Here is an 8555-nt window from a genome sequence, read left to right as displayed (position 1 = left end):
CTTCTCGGCAGCAACAAGTGGAAAAACCCTAGAAATTTCGCAGCTAGTGGTTCTCCGATTCATAAAGCTGGCGGTTCGACGGTGGTGTGGGGTGGTGCTGCTGTTCTAGTGGTGTCGAAATAAGAAGAGGAGAAAGTTTTCGGGGCCTGTGAACAGAGAACAAAATGATGGTGGTGGTGCACGATGATTTTAAGAGAAACAGGGAGAGTCGACTTTGGGCTAGGGTTAGAAGAGGAAGATGTCGAATAAAGGGATCTGTTTTGTGATTTTGTAGTGTTTATTAACAGAATTTCCATATTTAAAGGGTATTAATGATTTTAATTATTTACCATATTTATCATAATTAAGATTACTATTATACCCTTTTATGATTTATTATTGAATTTATTTTTTCTTAATTCTAATTGGTTGTTGGAAGCACACAATACTTGTTGGAAACATTTGAACCTATCTCTCTCTCTCTCTCTATATATATATATATATATATATATATATATATATATATAATATTATTCAAATATTATTTTCATTGATTTTGAATGATTATTTCAAGAGTGAAGGATCCATGCAAAAAATAAATAAATAAATAGATAGTATTGTTGTTATAGTCACAAAACATAATAAAATATTAAAGTTATTGTATGTAATTTTTTAGTCCATGTATGTAATTTATTTGCATGGATAGGTTGATTGACAAAGAAAAAAACGTATCTCAAGAAGCATGATAGGGCCATAAGCAATTCCCAATTTGCACTTCTATATTAGAATCATGTTTTATTGTTGTTTTTATTATTATATAATATACTAATTTTGAACTCCTTACTACTTCTTAGGCAACAGTTCTTTGCTGTGATTGGGTGATTTTTTTTTCCTTTTCTTTTTTGCTTTGTTTTTGTTATTTACCTGTTTTTATCTTCTATAATGGATTACACATACTCTCTTTTTATCGGACCAAACTCAATTTTAATTTTTTTTACCTGCTCATTCCCACCGACTCCAATTCCAATGGCACCGGCTGTCTAAGCCAATAGGAATTGGATTGCTGTCCACTGCTTTTTCTTTGCCTTATTACTCCACCGCCAGACGTAACACTTTTAGTTCCCAATCCTTCCATCCTCTAATCGATGCCTCCACCGCTTGCTTCCTCCTCCACCTTCTCTCTTTAATCGCTGTGTATGGCGGCTACCACCAGAAGATTTATGGCGACTTCACTTGATTCTGGCGACTTTCCTTCTTCATAACAGGTTAGTAATTCATCAACTTCTTCGATTTTAAGTTATATACAAGTTTTTATGTTGGTTTTTATTCCAGCTTATCCAATTGCATCTGGAATCAATGATGGACAATAGAGATACACCAAGTTCGATTCGTCGTCCCCTGCTTGGATTCCGACGACTTCGATTGATTCCGTGCTCAACAGGTACTGAAACCATGTGATTGTGTTGTGTCGCCTTGATTTATGGTGTTTTTCGGTAGCAATTGGGTCCGTAAGCTGTGGTTGAAATTTTTTTTTTTAAATTTGTGTGATTTAGGGCAGTAAATATGAAATGAATAGGGGATGTTTTCCTGTCCAGTTGATCCTCTTTTGTATCAGAGTTCTTACCGGTTAATTGCACTTTGTTGTAGTTTGGTATGGATGAAGTTATGGCTGCCACCCACCAGGTATTCGATGAAATGCCTACGTCCTTAATTTGTTTTGTTTATAATTACTTCGTTTTGGTTGCTTACTGAATCTCTTTTTCCTGTTTCAGAAAAGTCAACCTAGGATGGGCTTCATGCAAAATTAAGAAGATTTAAGTGGCCACACAAGGTTGTTGTCGATGATGTTAATGTGTCTTCTCAGCCCTCCACTCCTCTATTTGGATTTGGGTTCTGGTAACAATACTATTTCACACGGCTTTGTTTTTTTAATTTTTGGATTTTTTTTTTCAAAAATTGTTGATTTTATATGTATATATCTACATATGTAGGCTACTAGAGAGGGATGGAATAAGCTATAGTGATGAAGAGGATGGTAAGATAATGAGCATTAGGGTGGATGTCGTTAATCCAGGCTAAGAGGGTGTTTCAGGTGATTAACCTTTTTTTTTTTTTTTTTTTTTTTTTTTTGCATAAAATGAGATTTGATTTGAGAAAGAAAGAATGAATTATCCCACTTAAGTTTATAGTCTAAACCTTTACCCAAAAGTAAGATGAATATCAATAAACTAATAATATTATAATTTATATAATATAATTATTTAGTATATATAACTATATTTTTGAAGGTTGGTTTCCGAGGTAAAACCGTATCAAGCCGACTTGGTTCGGTTTTTCCCAATTTAAAAACCACACCATTGTTTTATGTATCGGTATGCAAAGATTCAGCAGTTTAATAGGGTGTATATGTATATGATTCTTGAGAATTGCCTTTCCAATCAAACAGGTATGTCTTTCTTCTTTCTGAAGTCTTTTCGTTTATGATCTACCCTAAAATGTATGAACTACAATAAGTATGAGCGATCGGATCCCAGTTTGTATGATTCCTTTATATTTGTTTCTAATTTTGATTCCTTTATATGGATCTTACTACAAAAAGGGGCATATGTGCAGGATACCAAATCAAGGCTTCGTCAAAATATGGACCATGGAGAACGGTAAATGCTCCATTCCTATCACTTAATACAAGAAATAGCAACCTACTTCATGACTGGATAGTTCATATCAGTCGAATAAATTGGTAAAATGTTGTCATTTTTGTGTATTGTGATGTCTTCACATGCTATTCCACATGATGTAGCTTTGGTTAGATAGTATCTTTCGTAGGCAATTGTTTATTTGTAGGACCACCATATTTGTGTTGTTGTCAAATTCTGAATATTTCCATGATTAGGGTAAATGCAATAAATAATAGTTTATATGGTAAGCTACATGTATTTTTTTATGAATCTGCATGAACTTCAGCATGAAGAAACATTCAAATATAGTTCCTCTATTCATGTCAATATTGAAAATGTGACCATACAGTAGATTAAAAAATATCTTGCAGGCATGCACCAGTAAAAATGAAACATTGAGCAATTTCCATATCTATAAGGCTCTGGCTGAACCTTAGGATGGAATTGGAGCAACAAAGGAATGATTTGATCAATTGTGGCAATGGCTATAGGAGGATTTAAGGGATGAATTTACTAGGCTCTTTAAAGCTAATATGTCGCAATCTCTTTCCAACCTGGAAACCCAAAAAGATTGGATTGAAAGTAACAGCATCTGTTCTTCTTTCTCTAATCCAAAAAAGATACTTTTGGATGATGTTACTTTTCAAAAGATAGGTCTACATGGAATTTGCATTTATGGTTGATGTTGTATGTGTAAAAATTAACTTAGAAAAGGACGTTGGCATTTGATATTGATGTATACATGGTAGTATTTGGATATGATGAAAAATTAGAGGACTGAAGTTGAATAAGAACTGGTAGGTTGGGTTTCTCTATCTAAAGTTGCATCCATCTCAGTTTCATTTCCATTTATATGGTCCTTGAAACAGTAAAGAAAACTAGAAGTTTTGACAGGATTTGCATTGCGGGTAAAATCAGTGAAAATGATGCAAGTTTCTTTACAAAGCATTCCTGTTTTTTCCAATTATTTGGCGTTTCCAGCCCCGCAAAGCGGGGTTCTTCCCTAGTTTATAATTATTATACAAGTTATAATGAATGTTATTTGACCGTCACCATGTTTTTTGAGTTTATGATTTATTTATTTTTAGAAAGAAATGTTTGAAATATAGTTTCTAGTGTTGATTGGATTTGACATTTATATTTAGCGGGTACAGGTGAACCAAACCATGGTTATCTGTCTACTCCGGTTCGGTTCGGTTCGGTTTTTTTTGCCAATTCGGTTTGATTTCGGGTAGTGACGTAGTGCACATGAGATACCCACCCCATGGTCATGGTTCACAATTTTATTACTATATGAGCCGAACCGATCCATGAACACCCCTATTCTTAATCACCCCATTTCACTCCGACATGGGTCTCTCTCGTTATTGAGTTTTTGTGTTTCATTCACTGTGGATGGGTTTTTATATTGTAATTAGGGATCGCAAGATTAGATGATATATATTGGATTGTGAAGCTTTATGTCTGGAAACAGTTATGGGGTGCATGTGCTTGAAAGGAATTTCAGAAAATGAGTATGCAGAGAAAGAATCAAAAAGATCATCTAAATGTTTCCTCTGTTATTCAAGAAGGGATGAAGCTACTGCTAGCCTTATTTCAGAGGGTAACAGAGAAAACACAGCAAGTTCAGGGTAAACACCATGGGAATGATGGGATGAAGGGGAGAGAAAGAATAGAAGAGTAGACTCATTTGAGAAATTAGACCCATTAATAGCATACTTATTTGATAAATTAGACTCATTAATAGCTCTTGATGAATCTTTACAAGCTTTTTTTGAAAGTTTTTCTTGTAGCGCCTTGCTTGAGCCCTTTCCCTATCACAATTTCTCTAGGTTATATTCTCTATCATCGGTTGTTGCCAACGTAATGGAAGGAAGTAGGACGGACATGGATGAGGATGACGACATCATCGAGGTGCATGTACCGGTGGACAACCCACTTTGTATTTTCTTTTTTTCTTTTTCTTTTTTTAAAATACAACACAACTTCATAAATAGTCCTTGTGGTAGGAAATGACGTAAATGCCCTTTAGTTAACGGACAAAACTTGACGGAGTGAGCAATAAGGACCTTTTGTTAAAAGTTTTTAAACCACATAGACCATCTACGAGGTTTTTTGAACTTAAGGATTATATTGTACAAGGACAATTTATGAAGTTTTCTCAAAAACTTTTAATCTGACATATGATTGGGATTAAACACCTAACCAAGTTAGGAGTTGGATTGTAACACATTTGGTTTTTCAAAATGAAAGGGGATCTATTATGCTTATAAATATATACCATTCTATTTATTAATAAAAAAGCTTTTTTGTATACAGTGGAAATGAATCAAAATACTTAACAACGAGATAGATACCACTGATCGAGCACGCTTACCAATTGCTCTTTGTAATGATTACTTGGTAACTTATCAAAACATGTCTATATATACATAACAATACTTTGGCTATTATTGGCCTCAAGGTTATTGCGGATCCTGTGCGGTATGGGGTGATCACTTGGACCAAATTAGAATCTTTTTAGGGGAAATGAATGGATCGATAACCAGATCGTTAAGCATATATTGGTGCCAGTTTTTGTATTTAGATTTTTGGATCGATGGGTCCGATTATGGTATTCTGACTTTTGGACTTGTTAGAACTGTTTCATCTTTAAAACATTAGTTGTCTTCTTAGGTTGATGAAGGATATGAAGTTGACATAGATATATAAATTGTTAGAGATATGACGTCTTGTTTTGACACCGACCTATGGGTTTCCAATAATTTGAGATACAAAGGATCGACTGCATTATTATCATATGCGAGTTCATTAGATGAACTCCTATCGACGGAAGTTTTGTTTGTAGTGGAATGATCACTTGTAACTTCTTTTTGATCATTTAGACCTTCTAACGATTTAATATTTACATGAGAGACACTTGGATATATAATGGAGACAATGGGATAAATGTATACAAGATTAAGACCATTAGAGGAGAAAGTCGTTTGAATTAGTTCATCATATTTACTGCATTTAAGATCAGAAGCAGAGGCTTTTGGAATTGATAATTCATTGAACTTCACATGAATTGATTCTTCAACAATCTTTCTTTGTTATAAGAACAACCTGAAAAACATTTGAGTTTAGAAAGTAAGAACAAAGCTTAGTGAGTCCCCCAAAATATCACATATACTATTGTAACAACTATGCATGTCTATATGACATACAACGATCTGTTTCGATCATGGCATAACTCCATTACGACATATCCAAACAGACATGTAGGCTCAAGGAACAACATCGGTGTCGTCGTCATCCAAATTGACGTGTAGGCTCACGACACGGGCAAAACAAACAGTCAAGACTCCACTATTCTAACTAAGCATATAATCATGTCATAGCATTACACATGCATCCTACACAATGAATCTAATAATGACATAAATAATATAGTGAGAAAAACTCATATGAATCTAGCACCCAAGTCTCTCATGTAAGAATCCACAAAGGAATCAGCTAGTACGAACCACCTAATAATAAGTCGTCTAATGTCACACCCCCAAACCAGAACGACGGAAACGTTCGGGGGCGGAGGACGTCATGTAAGTATCACAACACATGCAATATAGTAATCAAAGTACAAACAACCATTGCATTAATAAGTATAAGTTTTACATAAGTGTTTAAACATTACATATTCAAACATCAAAGTAGATACAGTAGAAGACAAGAGTCGCAGTACGGTACAAGGTAGTCTTCTCAAAAGCTTAAGGAGTGTACCTGTCTACTGGATTTCCTGAGAATACAAATTATTTTGAAAGAGTAGATCAACATTTAAGCTGGTGAGTTCATAAGTATTTTAGTTATATAAAGTATACTCTAAGTTCTTAGAAAAGTTCGCTGGTTCCTCCAGAAAATCCTATATTTCCTGATGTGATAAATGATAACCTCAATAGTTCCCTCTGCAATTACTTAGTTTATACTAGTTATATATAACCTAATATCGAATGGACAGTTAAATGGGTGAATCTGTCCTAAGCCCACAACCAAACAAGGAATAGGAAGTAAGGCGGAAGTCACACATTTCACAGGCAATCGGATATTACTTATATATAACTCTGATGTATAAACTAAGGAATTATAGAATTAGCCACTAAAGGTCATTTATGTTATACTAGTTTAAAGAGAGTGAATGACTAAGTTCCATCTGGTAAGTAGTTTTAAATCCCCATAAAACCGTTTCTGAATAGTAGTTTTAAATCCCCATAAAACCGTTCCATTTGTAAAAGTATTCTTAGTTATATCCGTTCTACAGTAAAACATTGATATTAATCCTGGAAAATATTATATTTTCCATAATACCGATTTGTGGTTTTAAACGTTCCAAAACCAAAAGTACAAGTATATTTGCCATACTTGATTTCATGATACGTAGTTTTTACCATAAGTAACACTAACAGAAGGTATATTTGGTCAGTAAAAATAGATAGGATGTAATTATCTTTTCTTACTGTTTTAAAAGAAGTATATTACTACATAAATTAGTCGTTGTTTTCTCTATGTGAGTTCTATTAACCATACTAATAAGACTGATGTGCCTGATGCGACGTTCTTCAGGCGTCGGAAACGATATGACATTTGTCACCCTAGGCCTGCCGGCCAAACTGTAGCGAACAGTTAAGGTGCGGGATTGTCAGTCCCGTATAGATCTATACACAAATTCATGCTCTCCCTCCAGGAGATTCTGGTTAATAAGTCAGGACTTAAGGTCGTACTTAGATAAGTACACCATGAAGTGTCTCACAAATTTATTGTTTCAACGAGATTACGAGTAATACAGTGGAAAAAGCCTTTTAACAGTAATGATGAAACTTTTCCATATATAAGTTTAAAATGATTGATATTGAGAATTGACCCATAAATTATACCTATTATAATTTATATGTTCTATCTGATTAGCATGATTTCTCACGGATGAACACCTTTGTTCAGCATGATACAAAGGTAATGATACCGAATGAAGTAACCTTTTATATTCATATATTTATAATATATATATATATATATATATATATATATATATATATATATATATATATATATATAATTAAGAAGGAAACGACATTCGGACAAATAACACCACCTTAATTCCATATCCAAACAAGGAAAAGGAAATAAGATAATTCATTAGTCATAAGCCCTTCAAATCTTATTTATACATATATAAACATGATTTTGGCAATTATAAGTTTAAAGAGTTATAAAAACATTTAAAATAGTTTAATGTTATTCTAGAAAAATTTATATGACTTCAATTTATTCTGGAAACAATTGATAATCCTTTATTTTAAAGTCCATATTTAAAAGCATAAGAAGAACCTTTATGTGATTGATATCACATGAATTATTAACACAATATGATTGTGTTCAACTTGTATTCCCCCCCTTATAAAGCATTTAAAACCATTTAAAAATGTATATTATAGGGGTATGAACTCACCTGATAGGTGGTGATTTGGGCAGCGCTTCGTTTCTATAAATGATCTTTCTCGAAGAAACCGCGAGTTTTTGATTAAAAACCGGGCTTTACTAGCTTCTCGAGAATTTCGGGGCTTCGGGGCTTGCTTCGGGTTTTAGATATGATACCGGGGCTTTAGGGGGTTGTAAGAAAGTTTAGGGAGGTGAAAGAAGTGAAAAAGGATGAAAAATGGTGTAAAAATGGTGAAGGAACCGGAGAGTCTCGCACCCTTTATATAGGGGCGAGGGTTCGGCCGAGGAGATGAGTCACCAGGACACGCGACATCAGCAGCGAAGGCCACGAGGCCGAAGTCGGAAGCAGCAGTACGAGGCTCGGAAGCGAGACACGGAGGCGAGGCGCGTCGGACGCGCATTGGACCGCGACTTCGGTCGAATCAG

The 8555-nt window shown here is 34.4% G+C and overlaps 1 long non-coding RNA gene across 3 annotated transcripts; it reads left to right on the top strand.

Moving 5' to 3' along the window:
- The first annotated feature begins 963 nt into the window (after positions 1 to 963).
- LOC145128608 (uncharacterized) lies at positions 964 to 3472 on the top strand. 3 transcript variants are annotated; one of them, XR_013717014.1, is made up of 7 exons: positions 964 to 1244; positions 1312 to 1420; positions 1533 to 1662; positions 1752 to 1875; positions 1971 to 2071; positions 2593 to 2636; positions 3010 to 3472. It is a non-coding gene; the product is annotated as an uncharacterized LOC145128608 (long non-coding RNA). The 3 variants fall into 3 exon arrangements; XR_013717012.1 differs by having other exon boundaries at positions 965 to 1244; positions 3029 to 3472; XR_013717013.1 differs by having other exon boundaries at positions 967 to 1244; positions 1627 to 1662; positions 3029 to 3472.
- The last annotated feature ends 5083 nt before the right edge of the window (positions 3473 to 8555 follow it).

Source organism: Lactuca virosa, chromosome 8 (genome assembly GCF_052849685.1).
Source record: "Lactuca virosa cultivar CGN04683 chromosome 8, Lactuca_virosa_CGN04683_v6, whole genome shotgun sequence".
Lineage (NCBI taxonomy): Eukaryota > Viridiplantae > Streptophyta > Magnoliopsida > Asterales > Asteraceae > Lactuca > Lactuca virosa.
The sequence above is the reverse complement of the archived record's forward strand: the minus strand, read 5'-3'. Positions and strand labels throughout refer to the sequence as shown.